This window comes from Pogona vitticeps, chromosome 1, assembly GCF_051106095.1.
Source record: "Pogona vitticeps strain Pit_001003342236 chromosome 1, PviZW2.1, whole genome shotgun sequence".
NCBI classification, from domain to species: Eukaryota; Metazoa; Chordata; class Lepidosauria; order Squamata; family Agamidae; genus Pogona; species Pogona vitticeps.
In genome coordinates, this window is record NC_135783.1 from 200,929,165 (window position 1) to 200,953,438 (window position 24,274).

Sequence of the window (24,274 nt, forward strand, 5' to 3'; positions counted from 1 at the left end):
CAGTCCGTAGCTGACTGAAAACATGGAAGATTCACTTTCCTTATACATATGAACAGCCCCGGGTCAATGCCAGAGACAGCTGGACAGAAACATTGCCCCTCTTTATTTTGACCTCCTGGCAGCCATCTTATCTTTGACAGCTGGGGGAGAAAGGACAAGCCTCCCCCCCACACACACACTTCCTAGCCCCATACCATCCATCTGGGTGTCAGGAGAGGCCTCAGCTGTTATCTTTCCATCCGCCATGCAGCTGCGAAATTCTTCTTCCTGGCTTCTTCTTCTACTTCTTCTTCTACTTGGCGAGCATAATAATAATGCCACCACTAAGGCACATTTTTTTAAAAGTCTGAAAAACACCACATTTCAGGGGGTGATGTACTTTTCCGAGGGCAGATTCGTGACAGTTTTAAGAATTTGCCACAAGGGCAACGACAGTCCCCGCTTTGGACGGAACCCAAGGGGCGCCTCAGTTAAAACCTGGTTCAAGCGAAAAGGTGGCCCTTGGGCTCGCCACGAAGTCCTCCGCCGGCCTCCCTCACGGGGTTGCTGTTAGGATAATGGAAGGGGGGGGGCAGAGGCACCGACCGCCCTGAGATCCCAAGTCAGTCACGAAGGCAGATGCCGGCTGCGACTGACACCAAGGCATGGCTGAGAAGAGCTTGGGCAAGTTCTTTTGACTCCCAGGACTTGAGACCGGGAGTCCAAAGGAAGGAAGGAAGGAAGTTTTGGAAACTGTGGTGCTTGTTTGGAAACACCACCCTCCGTCCATTGGGGGGGGCAACTGAGGGGAGAAAAAGGAGGCCGAGCTGGAGGGGGGGGGCGTAGGAGAGACGGTGTCCCCGGCCCTAATAATTAAAACGCCCCCGCGCTCCAGTCCCGTTACACCCCGGGTTTCAGGCTTTCTCTCGCCCCCCCCGCCGCCACCCCTAAACTGCCTGGCAAGGCGGTCTCAGCCGGAGGGCCCGACGGCCGCTCCGACACTCCCCCCCCCCACGGTCCCTTCTACTCTTCACCCCCCCCGCGTGCGCTTTATCTTGTGGGCGCCTTGCCAAGCGCGCCCCCCCCCGACATCCCTGGCCAAAGCCCTGGGCGCTGCTTTCGCCTGATCCCGGTGCCTGGCAGGGGAGCGCCTGCCCGCCCGTCCTGCTTCGGGGTGCTGGGCGGGGGGGGGGGGGCGCTGGGCCGGCGGGGCGCATGCTCCGTGGGCGGCAAGGAGGGGGTGGCCGAGAGGGAGGGGGGTAGAAGCTGGGCCGGGACGAGGGTCAAACAGTGAAAAGCGGCTAAAGAGTACGTTGGGGGGGGGGCAGGACTCCGACCGCGGAGCAAGCCCCTGCGCGCTGCCAGGGACCTTCCGCTCCTCTTCTTCTATACTTCGCCTTTCTCCTGCTCCTCCGGAGAAGCGAGATGAGGGCAGGCCCTTTAAAGAGCAGGACCCCCGGCCACCAAGCCCCCCCTCCCCCGCTTTCGTCCCAGGAGGAAAAGTCCCATCGCCCCCCCCACCCTCACCCCGACCCCCGTTTTCCCCGCTGCCGTGAGGAGGTAGGGGCGGCGGAGCGAAGGCGGACCCCGGGCCCTTCTCGCTGACTCCGCCTGCCCGGCCAGCCGGCCGGACCGCCCGCCTTTTTCCTGGCTTGACCCCCCCCCCAAGCTGGTCAGCCCGAGCGGCAGGGGGAGGGGCAGGGGGGCGACCGGGGGGGGGCAGGGCAGCTCGCCCGCTCCGGGAGTCCTGGGCCGCCGCCGCGCTTCCCTCCTCCTCCTCCTCCTCCTCTTCCTCCTCGCCGCCCTTCTCTCCTTCCCCCCCCCGCCCGCCCGCCGGCCCGCCTCCGCCCCACAGTCGCGGCAAGAGTGAAGAAGGCAGCGGCCAACGTCGGCAAGCCGTGTCCCTCCACATCTGGATCCGGGGCAGGCTTTGAGGCGCTCCCTCGGCCCGGGGCGAGGGCTCCGGTAGGCGGCGCGGGGAAGGCGAGGCGGCCCCCTGGCGCTCCGGGCGCCCCCCCCCCAGACCCCGAGCGCCGCATTCCGGCTTAGCATGCGGTAAGTGGGGCGGCGGCGGGGGGGAGGGGACGCTGGACTCCAGCCGGTGGCTGAGGGGGCGCCCCCTCTTTGCTCCCTCCCCCGCGGCTTGGCTTCCTCTGCTCGCCCCCCCCCAGGGAAACTCGGAGCGGGAGTGAGGGCTACCCCCCCAACCGCAAACTGGAGGGAGGATTCCCCCCCCCGCCCGATCGCCTGGAGGCAGCCCTTGATGCCCCACTTCGCCGGCCGGGATCCCCCGCGGGTCAAGGGCCGGTTGCCCCCCCCCTCTGGTCCCTACGTGGCTCCCGGCGCGCCCGCGAGCGGCCCACGGGAAAGGCTCTCGGTTGCGAAACTGACCGGGGGGGTCGCCGTCCCGGCCGGGGAAGAGAAGGCGGGACAGGCGCCAGCCTGAATCCCCAGGAGCGAGCAGGCAGAGTCCTTTCCGTTTGCAGATCGATCGGGGTTAGCCTTCTCCTTGCTCCTGCTGTCATTGGCCTCCTCGCTTGAACATCCCTGGCTTGGTCTGAGTGGGGAGTCCTTTGGCAAGGGCCGGCTAATGGCCGGGTTGCCCAACCCCTCTGGGGATGGCACCCCTCTGTACTTCTCAGAGGGCAGGCGTGCTGTTCATCAGGGGGATGCCAAACCGAACCTTCCCTGATTTGGGGGATCCTGCCCAGTGTTGTGGCCTCCGATAACCCTCCATGATGTGGGTACCTCCTTGCCACAGGATAGGACTTGGCCAACGATGATGGCCAACCATCGTTATCATTCTTTAAATCTCATCCAGGGCAGGCTGTCCCAGGGTCCTATTCCATAGTCAAGGAAATGGCCTTCTTTCATCAGCAAAAGTTACCACCACCACCACCAGTTTTGTGCCTATTTAGGAAGATGCTTTTTCTGAGACCTTCTCCAGACTGGCTGCTCTAGATGGAAGAGGACTTGGATGTCTGGAGAGACGTGAGAGAGAAAAAGGAGAAGGAGGGACATGTGAGGGATGGCTAAGACAAAGGCTGCACGTCGCTTGCCCCGTTCAGGGATTCTGTTTCCCTTTCACTTGATCCTGACTGCCCCCTTTCTCCTCTTAGAGCAATGCCATGCTGGAGGTGGGTGTGGGTGGGCCCACAACCCTGCAGCCAGAACCCTGAACTCTGTTCTTTCCCAAGAGCAGGGCAATCTAGCGAGTTCTAAATTGCTTAGAAGGCAAAGGAAAGTGAGCAGATTTCCCAGAAATAGACATTTTGTAGAATTCAACTTCTTGTTGCTTGACTTGTCTGAAAATGCCTTAGATTTTCTCTGTTCAGTAGAAGTCTTTTGAAATTCCTCATTTTCGTTTATTTATTTATTTGTTTGATTTATATCCCGCCCATCTGGTTGAGTAGACCACTGTTGTTGCTCTTCAAACATGCTCTCCTGAATTTTAAGTCTAGGCTTTTCCCCACCCTGCCCTATTCAAATGCCCAAGGTTTTCTGTTGTCTTTCTCTTTTCCTTTTCATGAGCAGAGAGTAGCAACTGTACCCTCAGCTGAAAAAGTAAAAACCTGATGACTGCTGGATGTCTCTCTCAGTTTTGTTCACTTTCAGAGCAAAAGCTAAATATCTTCCTGTTTGTACGGCCATGGGTTTAAATGCCAGGACTCAGCTGGAGGTTTGGTGTGGGAAGGCCCTGAGCATCACCAGCTGAGAGAAGGAGAAGTTCCTGTCTCAAACAGGCAGTCGGGGGGGGGGGGGGGACATCCGTAGCCTTCCAATTGGTGGACTCCCATTTCCCGGTTCAACACCAGCCAACATGATCCTTGGCCAGAGATTATGAACATTGTAATTCAACTACATCTGGGGGCTTCAGGAGGTCTCACTGTTTGTCCTCACCACCAGTGTCTCAGCATGCAGCAACTTCCCCTCTGTAACAAATCTACATATGTTGATGACTATCCATCCAGTGGTGTTATTCCACTAGGACAGGTGCTCATATACTCAGAGACACCTTGTTGGAGGCTAGGGCTAGGCAAAGCCGGCGGGGGGGGAACTAGAGTAGTCTCCAGTTGTGCAGTGCAGCATAACTGACTGATAAACACTAGCATGTTTAATTCAAGTTAGAGGTGGTTTTAAAATACTGTACATATTTTAACAAGTAAATAATAACATTGTGTTGCTGCTTCACACAACTGCAGATACCGGTGGAACTCCATTTGTACCCTGCTTTTGGTGGTGACATAGCTGTTGGATTTAGGACAGTGTGAAGTTTGTGCCGTGAGGTCTCCCAAGGGGTGGGTCTCATTGGCATCGACTGGGAATGGTCCCAAAATGAGAAGGGCAGGCAGGTTACTAGCTGTCTATTGTAACTCTCACCTTTATTCACACTCAAGAGATGAGCCAGGGCCCGGATTCTGACTGGGTGCAAAGCTTTGCTATTTGGGAGAGAGAAAGAGCAAGAGAGCGAGCGAGCGAGCTTGCTCCTAAACCTGAAGTAGCAACGCAGTCTTGGTGGGGCAGAGCATTAACAAGTACCCAGGAGACTTACACTCTTGGTGTGGTGAAAGCAAACCTGATTGAAATAATCGTATGTAGGCATGTGATTTTAAAAATGGATGTGAGATTTAGGGTGTTGTTAAGGAGGAAGTTAGTTGTAATGTGGTTTATACATGTCTGCTCTGAAGTAAGTCCCAGTGTGTTCAGTGTGTTTAGATTTGCTGCCTCCGTTTTAGAGTGCTCAAACAGAGATCTGAGGATTTTTTTAAAATTATACTTCTACTGTTTCTGGCCTTGCTGGGAAGTGTAGTGATAGAAAAGAATTTATTTGAATTCAGCTCATACAAGCTTATGCCTGTAGGAGCACATTGCCTCTTGTGTTCCTCATAAGGATGATTGATTTTCAGGAATAAGATGCAGAGAAGTTCTCTAGTAACACATTTTAGAACAAGAGCATTGTCAGCCTATGTTTTATAGGGACCTCTAGGGACGTGGTGGCGCTGCGGGCTAAACCGCAGAAGCCTCTGTGCTGCAAGGTCAGAAGACCAAGCAAGTCGTAAGATCGAATCCACGCGACAGAGTGCGCGCCCGTCGCTTGTCCCAGCTCCCGCCAACCTAGTGGTTCGAAAGCATGCAAAATGCGAGTAGATCAATAGGGACCACCTCGGTGGGAAGGTAACAGCGTTCCGTGTCTAAATCACACTGGCCATGTGACCACAGAAGATTGTCTTCGGATAAAACGCTGGCTCTATGGCTTGGAAACGGGGATGAGCACCGCCCCCTAGAGGCGAACATGACTGGACAAAAATTGTCAAGGGGAACCGTTACCTTTACATTTTTAGGCCCCTCAGTCTCCAGATTTTCCCCAAACCTCACAAGCCCTTCTGAGTTAGTGACACTATTTGCTCCACCGTACTCTGTCCCCTTGGGATTGAATGGGTTGGAAGAACGGAAATAAATGGGCATAAATGTCTTTGTTCTTAAGGCTTGGAGGAAAAATACTCTCTCTCTCTCTCTCTCTCTCTCTGCACTACAGTTTGTTTGTTTGCTTGTCTGTTTATTCATTTATTTATTAAATGTTTGTACTGGCCATCCAGTGTCATGTCACTACTCTGGGTGTTTTCCAACATAACACATAAACATAAAAACCCACTCCTTACCCAACCCACAGTCATATAAAAATAACTCCGTAAAGAACGCATGGTGGCAACAATGGACCCCAGAATACGATCAATATATCATGTGAATGGCAACAGTTTATAAGGGGAGGATATCCTGAAATGCTTCCCTGAAAAGCACTGCTTTTATATGCTCTCTGAACGTGGTGGCGAGGGAAGGGGCCTGGTGCACCTCCACTGGTAAGGTACTCTACAAGGAGGCGGCCACCACTGAGAAGGCCCGGTTCCTTCCTGGCCTCCCTCGGGGTGGCTGCCCGCAGCATCAAAGCTTGAGAAGTGCGGTGGTATGGGTGCCAGGTCTCAGGGAGAGAGGCCTCTCCCTCTGACAGGCCACAAGGTTGCAAAACATTCAGGGCTTTGCAGATCAACATTAAGATCTTGCATTTGTCATGGGAGCATATTGGCAACCAGTTTCCAGAATCCCACAGTCCACATGTGTGGTGGTGGTTGTGGTTGTGGTTGTGGTTGTGGGGTTGTGTGTGTGTGTGTTTAATAAAAAAGTTACCTTTCCAAACTCAACTTTTTATTTTTGTACGCTGAACAAAGTTGACATTCATATCAACTCTCTCTCTCTCTCTCTCTTTCTCTCTCTCTGTGTATTTGGCCTGGTCCATTTTTTTCCTGGCCTCTCTCTCTCAGTGATAAATGCACAGACAGACACAGTGGCTAGGAGCAGAAAAGACCATATGCTAGTGCTGTTTGTGTACCTGACTTCAAAGCCTCAGCCATTGGGCTCCCTTTGTTTGTGCTTGACGCCTGCTGTTTTTGTACCTGAGTATCTGGGAACAAGCAGCTTCCCTTCCTAATAGTGTTGTGTCTGCCTTAGAGATTGTGTGGCCATCTTTAAGGCTAGCAAACGTATTTTAACATGAACTTGCATGGATCATATAATCTCTTACAATCACCAGATCAAACTGATTTGGGCCACTTTATATGGCAGCATGGATCAAAACAAAATGGCCAGATGTAGTTTCAGGGAGAAGGGAAGTGAATTTATTTGTTTGTTTGTTTGTTTGTTTGTTTCCCGCCTATCTGGTCGATATAACCATTCTTGGCAGCTAGATCTGGATCACAAATTAAACCTGTTGAGCTTTTTTTTTTCTCAAAACAAATTGTGAAGGTATCAAACACACAAGCCCCAGAAGGGTAGCTGTCTGAAATATTGTACTGTATGTTTATTCGCCTCTTTAGGATCTGCTATGTCTTTAAATTTCATGTTTTTCAAAGGCAAGTCAGGCTTTACAAATAGGTTTTGATCTGGGGCACAGATTGTTCTGGATTGAATTGGAATCCATTTTAAAGCTTTGGATTGCCCTCCTGGCTGAATTGTGCATAGCCTTGGTCAAAAATCTTCACTTTTATAAATTTATCAAGGCTTATCCTAGAGCAAATAATAGAAAAAGGGAAAGAAGGAAAATGAACCGCAGAGGACAAATTTGCTCCATTCTCAGTGTGCCAGCCACCTCCAGGTATCTGAAAGGCTATTGTATCACCTGTTGTGGTGGTCCTTTCTTGCTGTGGCTAAACATTCCCAACTCCTTTGACCTTTCCTCCAAGGACCTGTTATCCTGCTCTCTCACCGCAGTAATCACCCTGCTTGAAACAGTCTCTAATTTATCTGTATCCTTGTGCTACCCAGAAATGGAGACCGTATTCCACGCAAGATCTGACCAAAGCAGATCCGGATTATGCAACCCAGGTTTTTCTTGCATTTAAGCCAATGATTCACATTTAGTTTGTAAAATCCTAACTGTCTGGATAGCTCAGTGGTTTAGGCAGAGGTTGGGGTTCAATTTCCCACTGTGCCTGAAAAAGGAGAACCAGCCTGGGTGGCCTTGGGCAAGCTCCGCAATCCCAAGAGGCTCCCAGGAGAAGGGGGTTCAACTTGTATGTTTGTTGGGTAGGGTATTCCTGCAAGACACAAGACCAGGGTTGGGGAACCTGTGGTTTTTCCAACATTGTTGGACTCAGATCTAGCCAGCATAATGAATGGTGAGGGCAGCCGGGCACTGGATTCTTCCAACATTTGAAAGTCTACCCCTTCCCCACCCAGAGGGCACATCACAACCTCCTGGTTTGATCCAGCTGAGGAGGAACATCTGCAGCTCCTCTTCAAATGTCACAGATTATGAAAAACAAAACCCACATTGCACTGGAAACAAAACAAGTCTCAGTGTTGGCGCAGGGCCGATACACACTGTAAGTTCTGGGCAAACACTCGCTTCTTGCGGAAAGCCGTTGGGTGCTTCTCTTCCCTTCCCCCCCCCCAGCTGGTCTTTAGTTTTAAGTTCTTCTGTTGCAACAGCTGTGAAGAGTAGGGTTGCTGTGCAGCGGTAGCGAACAAAAGCACTTTTGCTTCACTTTCCTTCTGGTTAGAGTTGCGTAGGTTTCTTGAGCCAGTGATAAAACTTGCAATGTGGAATAAATCAACTGTGCTGTTGTTGCTTTTTTTAAAAAGGCATCTGGGAACAGCAGGGGCCAGGAAGAAACTGGTAACGAAAGAATATAAAGACAAATGCTTTTATACTTATAGACTGAAAAATGCAAAATCATTTAAAAAGTAGAAAAAGCTTGGGTGACAAGGATGTTCTGAGGGTGGGGAACGCATTAAATAGAACTATTTTCATGCCCTGTTTGCTGTTTTCAGTCATTGTTAATGCTTCTCTGGTGCTTCAAGTTTTGGACAAAAAAAGCAAGCAAATGGAACATTTCCAGGGAAGTAATAATATATTACTACTACTGACTAGCCATTTGGGCCATACTGAAGTTCCTGTACATAATCATTTCAGATAACTAGGAGAGAACCTTTTACTGCTGTTCATGCAGAGCTAGCATGATGCCACAGGAAATAATCAAGAAGGACTGATCCACCAACCTTAATGTCCTTTGGCACTGATGCTCCAGCTCTCCCATTGAAATGCATAGGGCTTAACATTCAAGCATTAAACATTACTTCATTCCTTGGAGTTTAACTTTTTCTCTCAATTTCATTTCTCTTTCTTAAATCTTTTCTACAAAAGTTGTTACAATGCTTGCAAGATTGCTGAATAAATATGAAGAACTAAATTCCAGAAGGATTGCTTAAGGCTCACGTGTAACTCGTATCATTTGAAAGTAAATGAGCAAAATCACAGTGTGGCTCTTCTTGAAGAATGGAACCTTCCCCCCACTAAATATCTGTTGAGTTATTCACCTTTCTCATACTATTTTTCCTGCCATGAGCTCCAGGAAGGGTACATGGCTCTGCTCTCCAGTTTACACTCATCATAACAATTCTGGTAGATCAGGTTGACAGAGGGGAAAAGAAGGAATCAGGCAGAGATGCTTCAGAACAGACCCTGAATAGACATGAAGGCTTCTTCATGTGCTACCTGTATTAATAAACTTCCTCTATTTTACTGGCATGAATAGTTGTCTCCTTTGACAGACTCTTATCTCTCTCCGAGAAACAACTCTTAGTATTTCTGTGACAATCAAATCTACTTGGCTTACAGCTTATCATCCTGCGACCTCAGGTAACAAACAGCTTGATAGTCCCATTCCTGTGTTGTCCCTATGCCTGTTATCTATGATATCTTCACTTGGCCATGACCTTCACCCCCACTGGTCTTCAGACACAAGGAGTGTGTCTGAGGAAGTAGATTTTATTCCATAAAAATTCAAACTGAAACAAATCTGGTAGTCTTTAAGGTGCCACGATATCTGGCCTTTTTCTCAATCTCTCCCCCAGTCCCCGTTTTCTTTTCCCCTTTAACTTTGCTAACATACTGAGACAGACTGACTTGGTTACTTCTTGGGAGATCAGAAATGGGTGACTAGAATGAACATGACTTCAATCTCAGATGTGGATCCCCATCATGTCGTCTCTTTCAGATTAAACATCAGTTGATTTTATGTCAGAATAAATATTAGTCAGGTGTGATGCTAACCAGGAATCCCTCATAAACAGGGTTTATTGCCACTGATTAAGAATGATTGGCTGCTTCTCTTTAAGAAGGCAGACTCTTTAATATTAACTATGACTGAAATATGTCATAATTGAGATAATGGTGTAATGCACTGGTTCCCAGCCTTGGGTCCCCCGATGTTCTTGGACTATAGCTCCCAGGAATCCTGGCCAGCACAAGTGGTGGTGAAGGCTTCTGGGAGTTTTAGTCCAGGAATACCTGGGGACCACTGGTGTAACGGAGGCACTCTGTATGACCATCTCCAAAGCCGTGTCCCTAAAAGACAAGGCCATTCTATAGATCCGTACCAACAAACTACTTCGGGAGGAAGCTTTTTGTAAACCTAATGGTTCTTCATTGCCCGCTCAGGTCCAAGCCGCACCAAAATACTTGACGCCACAGGAGTAGCGTACATGAAACAGAAGGTTGTCCTGAAAGTCCATTCCTCGCCCCATTCCACTCCAACCAGGACACGATGGCAGCTAAGCTTAGAGGGAATGGAGGAGCTTGTGTAAGGTTGCAAGTGGTGTCCTCATCCATGTTGAGTCGAAAGGCCTTGAGTCTTTGACTCCAGTAACCTTAGTTTCACGACAGTGCTGTGCGTACCTCTCCCCCCATGGTGAAGCCCCATGGGGAGAATTGGTAGCAAAGTCAATAAGCAGGCCATCCTGCAGCCCAGTTCTGATCTTTTTTAGGAGGTATTCAGAGCTGGAGGGTATGATGTGGACTTTGGGTCTTGAACTTCTTTGGCCTGAATCACTCGCTGCAGTTAAGCGACAGGGTGGGAGACAGCATTTCTGCTGTTAGCGCTCATGAAGTTGGACTTCTTTTCTTACACACGGCTCTGTCATTGTATAACACTCATTGCATCACGAGGAGGCTTATTGACTGCTAAGGGAGCTATCAACCAGATATTGTTTCATTTCCAAGTGGAAGTAGTAGAATTGAGCTGGATCGTTATGTCAAGATGTTTCTTCCAGAAAACCAGACAATGAGAGAAGTGTTTGGATCACAGAAGTCTTTGTGTCATGTGCTGGGTAATTAAATCATGGAAACCTCTGTAAAAAATTCAGTGGTTAAAAACTTGGCCACTGCTGAGAAGCTTTAAAAAGCAGTACTTCGAACAGGAAGTTGCTGGAGTAAGGAAGCTTTAATGTGTCTAAGGAAGCTAATGAGGGTTTTTTTCTTTTCTTCTTCTCTTGGATAAAAATGTGCTGGATTGCTTTCCCTTCGCCTTGACACCACCGCCTCAGGCCTCAGCCCTATCAGGCTATAGGGTGTAATAATCCTGCTTCTAGCGCTCAGCTTGGGAAAGTGGGTGCTTTTATAAACCGGACCCCAAGACCCACACTCAAAAGTATGTGTGTGTGTGATTTGCATGGCAATGCGACAGTGGGAAACCTTGGCCATTTCAGAAGTTATCCATACCAGACAATATATGCTGATTAATTTTAGAAGTTTATATACCACCCAGCTGGCGAGGTCACTGAGGCAGTTTACAAATGCAGACTTCTTACTTGATTAGTTCACCTGGCATTGGACTCCTGCATCTTCTGGTAGGACTCTGCTTCTGGCCTTCTGCCTGGAATATTTTGGTGAGGGGAGTCCAGGGTAGAGCCTAGATCAGGCACACTGAGTGTCTTTGAAGGCTGGGGGCTCTCCCTTCTGAGGGGTGTGTATTTAGATAATGCTACATCTCTAGAAACTGTGACATTTTGCAGGCTCAGCATCTGCTGGATTATCCTGTAAGATAGAATCAGATTCTAATGTAAATACAGAAACCATGTAGTAGCCAAGGTTCCTCAAAGCATTACACCTACATAATTTTTAGGATTGAAATTCCAGATTCACAGGCATGATTTGTTTCCAGGGAATAAAAACTAGGTCTCTCTCTCTCTCTGTCTCTCTCTTTCTCTCTTATAGAAAGCCTGATCTAGTACTGTTCAGCACTGTCACTTTTTGATGTAGTTGCTTTTCTTCTGCAGTTCTGCTTTTTAACAATTGTTCAGTAAGTAACTTGGCATGCACTTATGCAGATCATCTGCTTAGCTAGCAGTTAGACAATTCAATTATGTTTCATAAGTATGGCTCCAAAGTCTTTATGTTAATAGAATATATATTTAATTTGAGCCTGTACCCTGTCTTGCACTCAATATTTCAGAGCAGCTTATAAAGCAAGTGTAATATTGGCTATGTAGAAGTAATTCATATTTTGTTCAGTGGACATCAGAAAATCTCAAAGGCAGTTTAAGGCAGTCTAAAACATACAGAGTATATTGGAATAAGCAGGTCTAAGTGAATGGCATAAAACAGCTGTTGTGGACAGGGGGAAGTCCAATCTTTTAAACCCTAGAAACTGGATATAACAATGAAATTCCCCAACTGCTACAGTGATAAGAAAACATATTGCAGTGAGAGACTACAGAGAGGGCTCTATGTCTCTGTAGTATTCGCTAACAGCTGTGTGCATCGCAAAAGGCCCCATTGTCTGGATAACCTGGCATGGAAGATGAACCTGGAACTTAAGCCAAATTACTTATAGAAGAGGAAGAACGTGGTTCCTCCCTTGAGGCCAGGCTGGTGGTGTGACAGTGGAGAAATGCACTCATTACAACAACGAGTTGGACAAACAGAGATTAAAAGTTGTAGTTCTTGTTCCATTTCATTGTTCGTTACTTTTGCAGTCTCAATTGTAAAAGCAATGCCAATTCCTCAGATGGAACTACATTTCTTATTTTTAGTTGTTGACTAAACAACTAAAAATAAGAAATCTAATTCTATTTTAATATATATCCTCTTGCTGCTGTATGAAAAATAAACCTTAATAAGGTTTATTTAGCTTAATAAGGTTTATTTTTCATACAGCAGCAAGAAGAAGCAGCACAAGCCAGCATTTGATATTTGTGCTCCTACTTTAGCAAGGCCATAGCCTGTAACTGTAAAACAACTACAGAGTTGGTTTCACTGCAAATTTATCCAGCATTAAGTTACAATCCTCATTTAATATATTATTGAAAAAAAGGAATTCATTGCAAGCAACCTGTGGCCTTGTATATGTCAACAGCCTGCTATTCCTATCGTCCCTTGTTTTTGGTCCAGGTGGCTGCATTTTCCATTCCTGGTTGACCATGGCTGATGGCAGCTCTCCACGGGCTTGGGTTTTCCTGATTAGGTTAACTAAACCAAGAGTCAGCTGAATCACTAATATCCAAGGTGCTGATATTGTATATTTTCAAACATTGAATAAAGACAGCTAGAATAAAGATGACGGTACACCAACCTTTGATTTTTATTTTTTTATTTTTTGCATTCTCTGCAAGAACATGGGCTTGTCCTCCTCCCACCAGTTCCAATTCATTCCCTCTTGCAGCAAACTATTCTCCCTAAATAGGCAAACCATGGTTTACAGTTCCTGCAAAACACTAACAACAAACTATGATTATACATTAGGACCCCGATATCCATGGGGATCTATTCCAAGCCCTGCCATGGATACTGAAAAATGCAGGTTATAGCGAATGCTATACATAGCATGGTATCTGACTCCCTCTAGTAGCTAGTTCTGGTAATCTCAACTTTAGAAATATACTGTATATTTATATTTCTAGGATTTTTCTTTTAATATTTCTAATATTTTCAGACCAAGGATAAGTGAATCAGTGGACACTGACCCCGCTGATAAGGGGGTCCTACTGTACGTATACTGTCATATACTTGCTCAAAAAGGGGGATCATAACAGGGCACACGTCAGCCTGAGGCTCTCATTACACCAAACTATGGCTCAGAGGTTGTTATAGGTTTTCTTGGGCTGTTTGGCCGTGTTCTGGAGACTACGGCTCAGATTTGGAAAAGTTCCTTTTCTTGGATTACAGCCCCAGAATTCTCTAGCTGGCATGGCCACTGGCTGTTTTAAAAATAGGATTTAGATTTTCAAGGAATATATGAGTTGCTTTTTATTCTCTCTCTCTCTCCCCCCAATAAGTAATTTAACATCTTTTAAAGTAGAGTGAGCAACTCTCAGGCATCGGTTGGCTACATAGGTACCTGTCTGGAAACCCCAGGAAGTATACCATATCCTGCCAGTGAATTTGCTGGTGTGAGAGCAGCAGCCTCCTCTATTCCCCCTCCCCTTCCGAATTCTCCTTCAGATTAAGCATATGGGGAGCATGTGCCTGCTTCTGAAGCAGAATCATCCTTCCAGGAGGCTTCTGGGAGTGAAGTCTGGCTAGAAAACAAAGGACGAACTCCTAATGTGAAGCCAACATTATTCTTAAAATCAAAGCATCCCTTTCTGAGTGGGTTCTGATTACTTAAGAACAGTCAGCCTTCTTTCTAATTTGTTTTATGTTTCAAGTATCTGAGTGAGCTTTCCATTCGTGGCTGAGGTCAAAAGCAGCAACAACAATCTCAAATAGCCTTGTCAGTTAAATTTGAAGAAGTATACAAAATAGCTGGAAATTCCCTCTGCTCCCATGTTGTTACGTTGTGCTGTTAGTCACTGGAGGGAAGAAAACAGCCATCTCCAACTCTAGAGAGTCAGTCCCTAAAAACCATAACGTATTCTGAATCTCAGCTCCCTTCTGCTCTTGTGCCTTGTAGCTTTAGACCAGACCTTTAGCATGGATATACGTAAAATTCAGTTGCTCTTGACTTGTAATTCCGATGTGGAAAAAAAAATCAGCTAATTAGAATTATAATTATGTGGCTTCTAAAATGGGAAGTTCTCACAAGCAAGCACATTCCTCTTCCGTGGTTCACATGTCATGTACTTTGCCGTTTTTATGGATATGTGAGTGTGTGGTTGCTTCAGAGCTTTAATTTTATGCAGGTTTTTCTTTGATCAGTGCAGGAGTCCATAAAAAGGATATCCTTCCTGAACTAAGAAAAAGTAAGGCTACGGTCTGGCTTTGAATTGTCTCTCAGCTGTGCCTTCTGCGGATGTCTTGACTACAGTTACCTGTACATAAAAAATTATTAGCGTTTTCTATACTGTATTCTAAGCCATATGGGTGGGGGCTCATCGTACAAGCAAAGCTGGTGTGTCCTCACACCAGAGCAAATTTTCCTCCTTTTAAAATCTCCTAGCAGGTGCAGGCAACCTTGAAAGGTCCAGAGACCCACACACACACACACCCATAGGCTGCAACTCCGAAAACGAGGAAAAAATAGCAGCCGCTGTTTTCTGGAATTCTCCTTCCAGTTTTGTTTAGGGGTCTCGGTTTCTTAGCAAAAGTGTTGTTTCTGGAAACTTGGAGGAGCAGATTTTGGTGCTCCATAATGCCTGTGGGCCGCACTTTATCAGGGTTTGGTACCTTCTCTCTTTAAGAGTGTTAGAACTATTGTAGAGGGTATAGAATTTGCCATAAAACTGCCCTAAAAGTATAGTAATTTTAAACTTGCAGCATCAGAACTTTTCCTGCCCCTAATGTAAAGCCATCCTTCAGTCTCAGACAACTGAGAGACACATGAGGGTGACCTATTTTCTTGTCTAATCGTAAGTCTAAGGACTTATCATAACTAAGGCAACAGGTTTATTTCATGGGCTAAAGACAGGTGCGTTGCTTCCCCAGTTCTGGCCACCAACAGAAAGGAACAAGAAGGAGATCTTCCCTTTGCTCCCTCCAGCACTGCCTTCCTCTGTCCAATGGCAGGGCTGGCCCATCTCAGATGCGAGGGGTGAAGAGCAAATGAGATATAAGATGTGGTAAGAGGATGCCTGAAGGTGACGGGAAAGAAAAATCAAGATGGATCTGTCCCACAACGTTGGATTATATCTCTATTGCTCTTTGCAGAAGTGTAACTAGCAATTTTGGCCCCCCAGAGTTAGAGGCACTGTTTCTCACCACCTCTGCCCTGAAGCATGGGCCCAAGCCCCTCCATAGAAAGATAGGAAGAAAATCATTTGTTCCCCCAAGGAAGAAAATGTTTATCCTTTCAAAGTGAACATTGTTCATAATGGCACCTGGGAGGAGCCAAAGAAGTGAGGATTTTACAAGGCAATTTTATCCATGTCTGTGCAGATGTAAAGTTCACTGGACAGAATCCTATGTGGATTTTTTCCCCAGAGTAAGTGAAACTACATTTGTTACAGTGGTGAATTGCAGCTAATTAGCAAAGATAACCAGTGGAGTGGAGTGGCTTGAGTGGCCAACTAGGGCTCAGGAGGCCTGCGTTTGAATCCTGGCTCTGCCGTAAAAGTTCACTTAAGAAATGGTAAAGCCAATTTTTAATATCTCACTTATCTTGTAAGCTCTATTAGGGTGATTATAAGTCAGTTCCGACTTGTTGGCACATGACAGTGATGACAAGGTGTTGGTCACATGCCTGATCATGCAACTTGTGTGTGACTAGGCATGCAAGCAGCACCTCATTAATTAGCTGCAGTTTGCTGCCATCATTTGATTTACTTCGGCCTACAATCCCAGTTGGATTCTGCCCATTGGCTACAATGAGATTTACTCCCAGATAAGTGGGTATGATGCTTCAAGCCTCACAAATTGCTCTTGTGTAGATTTCTAAATTGGGATTATATCATTCTGGATTATTTAGAAGACTGATGGAGAGGAGACCTAACAGAGACGAGGAAAAAGTAAGTGGGTCTCCCGTGAGATAATCCTCCAGGAAGACCCTTGATGCAGTTAAGTTTTAAAAGCTTCAAGAGCAAAAGATTTCAAAGGAGTAGCTGTGTTAGTCTTTTTCAGCATGTTGGCAAAAGAAAAAGGGTGGGTGTGAGAGGCAAAATATGACAGCACGTAAAAACTAGCAGTTCTGTTTCAGTGCGAGATTTCATAGATGAAAATCCACTTCTTCAAACACAAGAATACAAATGTATGTCCCCTGTATATATTTATTTATTCCATGGTGGTGAGATTTCATGTCCAGGTGAGGAAGCAGGCAACAGACACCATGACAGTGTTTCTCTTTGTCCAATGTGGCTAACCTGTAAAGATAGTCACCCTAAAGACAACAACAGGTGGCAACACAACATGGAGACTAAGACTGAAACAAAACTAGATACCAGTTGTGCCCCATATTTACATTGGAGGCAAACTTCAGACCCCAAAAATGCCAGCCACAACATTGGGGGCTCATTTGCTTGTTTGTCTTCTAATGTTGATTTATGCCCCTCTGCTTTCTGTGGAGAACGAACAAGACAATCCCTGCACAATAGAGTGAACAGATACCAGGAATGGCAGCACAAACAGGCCAGTTTCATAACACTTCGACCTCCCAGGACTGTCTGTTATAGATCTCAAAAAGTGGCCATTCAAAGGCGGGAGAAGGGAGACGAGAGGGAGACAGAATCTGCCTACATTAGTCAAGTCCCAGGGCATCTCTAATGGTCCCAACAGAAATCAAGACTTCTTAGCGCACAATGTGTATTAATGATTCAGATGTCTGCAATATCATATGAGTCGAAAATAGTTGGCTCCCTTGGTGCACAATGACCTCTTTCCTAGTATAAACAACCCTTAGCATTCCTGTGACAGCCACGTCTGCCTAGCTTGCCAGCCCAGCTTGGATCTGCTAAGTAGCAGCTTGCTTTATTTATTTAGTTAGTTAGTTAGTTAGTTAGTTAGTTAGTTAGTTAGTTAGTTATATTCTGGCCACTTTGAAGTCACATTCCTGTGTTAACTGGACCACGATCCCATTGTCTGTTATTTGTTCCCTCATGAATCGTGTCATCACAGAATAAATATAGAGGACATGCTTTTGCACTCCTTGCGTCTGAAGAAGTGGATTTTGATGCATGAAAACTCACACTGAAATAACACTATTAGTCTTTAAAGTACTACAGTATTTTGCCTCCAGGATAAGAAATAGGGAGAGAAATAACGACTTTCCCCCCTTCCCCTAAGGCTGCAGCCACTGAGTACATCATCTGGCTTGCCGCGACTGGGGAAGAGAGTTTAGCCGGGAAGGAAGGAGCTGAGCTCAGCTGAAAATCAATATATGTGGAGAGACAGAGACAAAGCTGAGGTTGTTAGTGAAGACTCGGAGCTTTGGACAGGGAGCTGCTGGCTGTTTGGCCCCGTTATAGATCAATACACTGTCTTCTCAGGACTTTTGAGGCACCTTCTGCATTCAGTGCAAAGACAGTATTGAACCCATGCATGGATAACACAGATACGCGTGCCATCTTAAAGCGGATGCCTGGCTGTAACCGGGGCCAGCAGAGTGAAGAGCCCTTTGATAGCTGCTAACTTGCCCATTGAAGGGCAAACTAACCCGGGGGGCAAACTAAGGAGATAGGTCTGCCTGTAAGCTTCCAGAGGCTGCTACATAAGTGAGAAGAAGGGCCTAATAAACTCTTACTCATTTTGAAAGATGGCTTTTGCACCACAGCTGTGCAGATAGGTGCTTTTGGACTACAGCTCCCAGAATTCCTCAGGCAACAGGGCCAACCAGCCTTTCTTCTCTCCTTACATAAGTGTCCGAAACCAGGACTATGTGCTTTGGGACTGCTTCTCGGAGTGCTGCTTACTGGCTGGGATCCTTTCCGCTCATGTGGTGTTTGCATTGTCCCTACAGTAAAGGATGGAGAATCTTTTCCAGCCTGAGGACCCAATGCCAGTGTGGGAAGCCCCTTGTTATGTTGCAACTGTGGGCATTGCTAAAAGTGTGGGGCAGGGCTGTGCCATAGCTTCATGGACTGCAGACCAGAATTCAGGTCCATGCAGCAGCTTTCCGGGATTTAAATAGCCTCTTATCTCCAATCAAACATCAGGCACAACAGCAGAGGAATCTAGCAATCACGTGAGAAACTGCCATGAGCTGCATCTGGCCATAAGTTCCCCATCCCAGTCAGTCAAAAGTGAGCTAAAAGTTACATTTAATTGTCAACTTAGTTACGGTTGTAATTCTGAAAAATAGCTATTTACAGTTTTGTTGTTATGGGCCGTCAAGTCTCTTCCAACTTATGGCCATTTTATGAATGAGCCATCTCCAAAATGCCCTGTCCTCAACAGCCCTGCTTAGCTCTTGTAGACTCAAAGCTGTGGCTTCCATTAGGGAGTCAGTCCATATCATATTTAATCTTCCTCTTCTCCTGCTGCATTTGATCTTTCCCAGCCTTATTGCCTTTTCCAGAGAATCCTGCCTCTCATGATGTGCCCAAAGTAGCACAGCCTCAGTTGTGGTTATAGTTACAATTTTTAAAGAACAAATCTTTTCTGTTTCTCAGAAGTAATAAAGGTAGTTACCTCTAGTTGCTTTTATAATATCTGAATGCAACAAGGCTAGCAACTGAATCATTTTATATTTCTCCCCACTCCTGTAACTATCAAAATAACAAAAACTGTTCCAGTTAGAACTCTAATGAGGGAAAGTTATCTCTTCACAAGTTGTAACTGTAATAAAGCTTAGTTACACATTCATTATCGTGGTAAGGAATTCATCATGAGTACCATGTTGTATATGTAAGTGCTTCCAAGCTCTGCCTGCAATAAAAGGTACCCCTTAGTTCCAGATGTTGCTTGGCTGTCCTGTGTAATTTGTTAATAAAATCTGTTTCTTTAGATCAGTGTTTTTCAAACTGGGGTCCCCAGATGTTCTTGGACTGCCGTTCCCAGATGCCTTCACCACTTGCTCTGCTGGCCAGGATTTCTGGGAGCTGCAGTCCATCTGGGGACCCCAGTTTGAGAACCACTGGGCATTACTTAGAATTCTGTGTACTGGGACAGAGGAACTTATTTGAAGGCAAGGATCTGGAATGTGGGTCAGGAAAGGCTTTGCAGTTCTTCTTGATCTGTTTGGACCAGTAGACTGACCCTTCCCCCAAGCTGTTTATGCAGTTCTTCCGATGTTCAATGACAACAGTGCTGAGCCTGTTTTTCAGACTGGCGCTATCACATGAGCCCTCGTGCGGCAATAGGCCTTTAAATAGCATCTGTAAAAATTCCCAGGCCTCTTTTTCTGTGAGCCCTAAAGGAAGCTTGGTGACCAAAGAAAAGGAGGTGGGCTGTTTTTCCTAGAAGTACGTTGTTTGGATTCAAGGTTCCCCCTCATCTCTAAGGGGTCACAGCCAACAGTCCTCTTAATAAGTAGAATCAGTGAGACTTTGATCTAAAAGAGCCTTGCATGCATAGGTCATTAAGCTAAACCCCACTCACCTAATTAAGAACATTTTGCATTTCCTCCGTGGGACAGAACTGCCTCTAGTTTTGGCACATTTTCAGAGGAGTAGAAAGCCGGCACTCCAAAGCAGCTATCATAAAGAATGCTGTTTTGAGAACATGCTGGGTTGGAAATGTTGTGAATTGTTGAGCATCATGTACTATGACTTTGTGCAGGAGGATGTGCTGTGTTAAGGTCATGCTAGCTGAACAGAGCTGTACAGCAGGATTGGTCACAAAAGTTTATCGATAGATTAGCAGAGCAATGTGGTTCCACCACTGGGTTGCAGCATTAAAATGGGCTCCATTGTGACCTTCTCATTGTGAGACACACATTATGGAGTGCCTCATTGCACTCAGTTGCTGCCACCTCCTCCTTGAAGGAGGTCCACTCTCTCCACCCATTGCTTAGTAGACTGTCTGGACCACCCTCATGAATACTGTCAAATGCCACCCAGTTTTTAAAAGAGCTATTACTCTTCTCATTTTTCCTCCTCTTTTGTTTTTTGTTTTTTTGGTCCTTTTCACTGAAGCTTCAGGCTCAAAAAAGCAGAAGCGCTCAGTAATGCAAATCTGGAATCTGTTACCTAATGCGTAAGCAAGATGGGTCTCATGAGGATTCTTGATATCCACAAAGGTGGAAGTTATGGGAGCTGAGGCTGTGTGCTCACACTGCCTCAAAGCCCATGGGAGGGTCATCCTTCTGGCCCTCTTCAAAACTCAGTTGGGTAGCCAAGGCACATGGTGGCCATGGGTCAGTCCCCAGGCAGCTCAGTCATCTCCTCCTCTGCCGATGACTCACATCAGGAGCCTGGGCTGGCCAGTTGCCTACTTATGGTGCTTCTTGCAACTTCTCTTGGTAGCAGCTTCCTTTCTCCTTCAGGTGGCCCTTCCCCTGTGGCAGAAAATGCTGGAGCTGCTCAGGGGTAACCTTCCCCTCTTTTGTCCTTTCTCATACTGGCTGGCTGGCTGGCTGTTTATGGTCATGGTCATACCTGGATCAGGTTGCACTTCCTACCCGGGATCTAGTACAGCCTCAGTGGCAGCTGAAGTCTGTAAACCACCCCAGTGTGGGCAAATTCATGAGCTTGCTGATGGTATGGCTTGCATTGACCACTTCCTGGGGACAAGTGCTTCTTTGTCTGCTAGTTATGGCCCCTATCCAAGAAGCCTGATATGCTTCTTTTTTTGGGCAGTGGTGGTGATATTCCACCTCTTTCAGGAAACTTACAAATGATTAGCCGGTGAGCCTTAATTGCTGAGTATTACTCACCTCTTTCATTCTGTCATTGCTGTTGCTGCTGCCATTGTTGTTGTTGTTGTTGTTGTTGTTGTTCTGGACTCCCCCCAAAATCCTTTGCCCTGCTGCATATAAAGTGTGTGCTCCAGCCAGCTAATGATCCTTGGTCAGCTTGGGTCAGGCACAGGCCTGCACCAGGATGCCTGTCTCTGATTTCTGTCTCTGCCAGCTTTTCATGATTACTGACATCAGCACAAGGTTGGTCAGGGAGAACCAGAACAGAGTGACAGAAGTACAGACCTCTTTGGAGAGCTGGCCCGTTTAGCAGGTGGCTACACAGCCCTTCAACCCACCACTCTCCTTTGGAGCTGCCAAAAGGTGCATGCTCAACAGTCTGTAGCCCAGCCCAAATCTGCCTTGGCATTCAGAGCAATGGGACTGACCTCCTTCATGTTCTTGGCACAACCAGTCTAGCCTTCCATTGATTTCAGCTCCTCTTGGGAGAACCTGCCTGCCATGGTTTGGGTCCAGCTGGCTCCAGCAAGATTCCTGCCACAGCAGTAGCTTTCCTGCTGAAGCAGCTTCTCTTAACATTCCTGTGTATTAACACTTGTCTTCTGAGCTGCATCTTCCTTCTCTGTGATTTCTTTGCAACATTCTTTTCCTGCTACTTTTGTCAACTCTATGGAGCTGTGACTACCTCACCACCACCAACCACTTCTTCTGGTCTCTGGTCCTAGTTGTCTTTATCTGAAGAAGGTCAGGCAGAGGCAGGCTGGAGCAGCACAGCCAGTGGGGGTTCAGAACCACCCTAAGTGGACCAGAGAGGAAGCTTCTCCTCCAACAGCTCTTCAGAGTCAGCTCCTGATTGGCCAGAGTGTGGGGAAGGTGACTCATATCTGTACCTGCCGTGGAGGCTCCTGGTACCCCTGCTGGTGTTCTCACACGACTCGCTGCAAACTGAGTGAGATTAATGCCCAGATGCCGGCATGTGTTTTGACCAATAAGTAATGTCATCAAGCTAAGCCCCACATGGCGCTATGAATATTATGCATTTAAGTTCACAGAATTCCCACTGAATTCAATGCCTCTTACTTCCAGATTCATAGGATTGCACCCTCCATTGTTCAGACCAAATAAATATGCCTTACCTTTAAATTCCTAAAGAGGAGTGGTAGGATACTGCTATTTCACTCAGTTAATTCTTTGGCTCTTGAATACCAGAGAATGGTGGTGGCCAATGGTTTCTACGTCAGTAGTGCAATTAATCCACTCCGGGTTTTCTTTGAACTGTAATAGAGCTGTCCAAGGTGCTGAACCTAATTAGAGGGTTGGGTTCAGTCTCTTGGGTGGCTCACATAAAGCTTGTACCAAAACCTGGAACAATTTCACTGCTCTGTTGACACTGGATCCATCATCTTCCACTGCCACAGAACATCTTCAACCATTCATTTGTCCAACTATCTAACTGGATATCATTATACCATGATAGTTTATTAGTTTGAAGTTTAACTATAATCTGATCATTCAGTCTCATTTTAATCATCCGATCCTTCAATCTGGCAACTTTTTTATCCTTAAACAAATCAGCTAAACCCTTCAGGTTTGCTGGGAAATTTTCTATTTCAGTCACTAATTTTAGTGGTGAAGTAAAGGGACATAACTTATTTTTATAACTGTTCCAGACATTTAACATGTTTCTTAAAAAGGGGTTGTTCACCTGATTTATTGTATTTCTTTTTACTACATTAAACAAATATTTTTCAATATTCCCATTTATTTCTGAGGATTCCATATCCCACCAAATTAAACTTCCTTTGTTATATATAATATCTCCAATAAATCTTAGTTGATTCACTATATAATAATTTTTATATTAGGAATACCTAAACCTCAATTTTTTGAGCCTTATACCATTACATTTTATTTATTCTTGATTTTTTTACTTGATTACAAAATCCATTAATTAATCCCTGCCAATACTTAAAATCTTCTTTTAATTGTATTGGGAACATTCTGAATAAAAGGGTAATTTTTGGTAATATTTTCATTTTGATCATAGCAATTCTCCCAAACCACAATAGTTTCAATTTAGAATACCCCTGCAATTTATCTTTAATATCACTTTTTAATTTGTTCAAATTTTGCTCCTTTAATTTTTGTGTCACTTTAACTATATTTATACCTAAATATTTAATATAACTACACATTTTAAAACCATATTTATTTACAAACATTTATTTTCATAATTAAACATCATTATTTATGTTTTAGTTAATCCTGTTATTTCCCCAAATTTTTCTAAATGATTTTTAATTTTATCCATGCTTTCTAATGGGTTTTTTATAGTTAATAATGAATCATCAGCAAATGAATTAATCTTACTTTGTATCATTTTTACCTAATCCTTTAATTAATTCATCATTTCTTATTGCATTAGCTAACAGTTCTATAATCATACAAAACATTATTGATAAAATTGGACAGCTCTGTCTTGTACCTCGGCCTCGAAAAATCCACTCTGTTAAACCATCATTAACTATTACTTCTGAAGTCTTATCTGAATATAATTGATCTATAACCCCAATAAATCTTCTACCAAATCCCCAACCCTTTATAAGCAGCTTTAATGTTGGCCATTCCACACAATCAAAGGCCTTAAATATGTCTGGTGATAAAACAGTTGCCTTTGCTTTTTCCTTTTCTACCTCATATATAATGTTCAAAACTTGCCTGGTTAAATTATCCATTTGTCTTCCCTTTATAAAGCCACATTGATCCTCTTTTATATAATTTGCTATAAATCTATTTAATCTATTTGCTAATATAGCAATAAAAATCTTAGCATCTTGATTTATTAGAGATATAGGTCTATAAGATCCCAGATCTGTTAGATCCTTGTTGGGGTTTGGAATAAGTATCGTTAATGAGTGTTTCCAAGAAAGTGGCGTTGTCTCTCCTTCCAATATTTTATTATAAATGATTTTTAGCTTAGGTATCAAAATGGAACTAAGATCAATAGTGAAAAGAAGAAGAATAAAAGCATTATTGAAGAAAAATAAGGTGGATATTGCCTTTTTTCAAGAGATTCATCAGTCAGAAGATGGAGTCAATGAACTTAAGATGAATAATATAGACATTTATGAAAAAACTTTGGAACGTCTAAATCTAGAGGTGTGGCAATCATGATTTTTAAAAATTGTGAATTTACAGTGAAACAGGTAGCAAAAGATTGTAATGGTAGATTTATAATAATACAGAGTAAAATGAACTTGGGAGAGTATACTTTGGTTAATGTTTATGCACCTAATATT

The 24,274-nt window shown here is 45.2% G+C and overlaps 1 protein-coding gene across 2 annotated transcripts in view; it reads left to right on the plus strand.

The window, feature by feature from the left end:
• Window positions 1-1,597: 1,597 nt before the first annotated feature.
• Window positions 1,598-24,274, plus strand: part of WIPF1 (WAS/WASL interacting protein family member 1) — a 97,146-nt gene continuing 74,469 nt past the window's right edge. Inside the window, exon 1 of one of the 2 annotated variants that reach the window (XM_072980340.2) lies at window positions 1,598-2,034. The gene's annotated coding sequence lies outside the window, so the exon portion shown is untranslated. The remainder of the gene's footprint in view (window positions 2,035-24,274) is intronic. The other variant, XM_072980321.2, reaches the window with a different exon arrangement.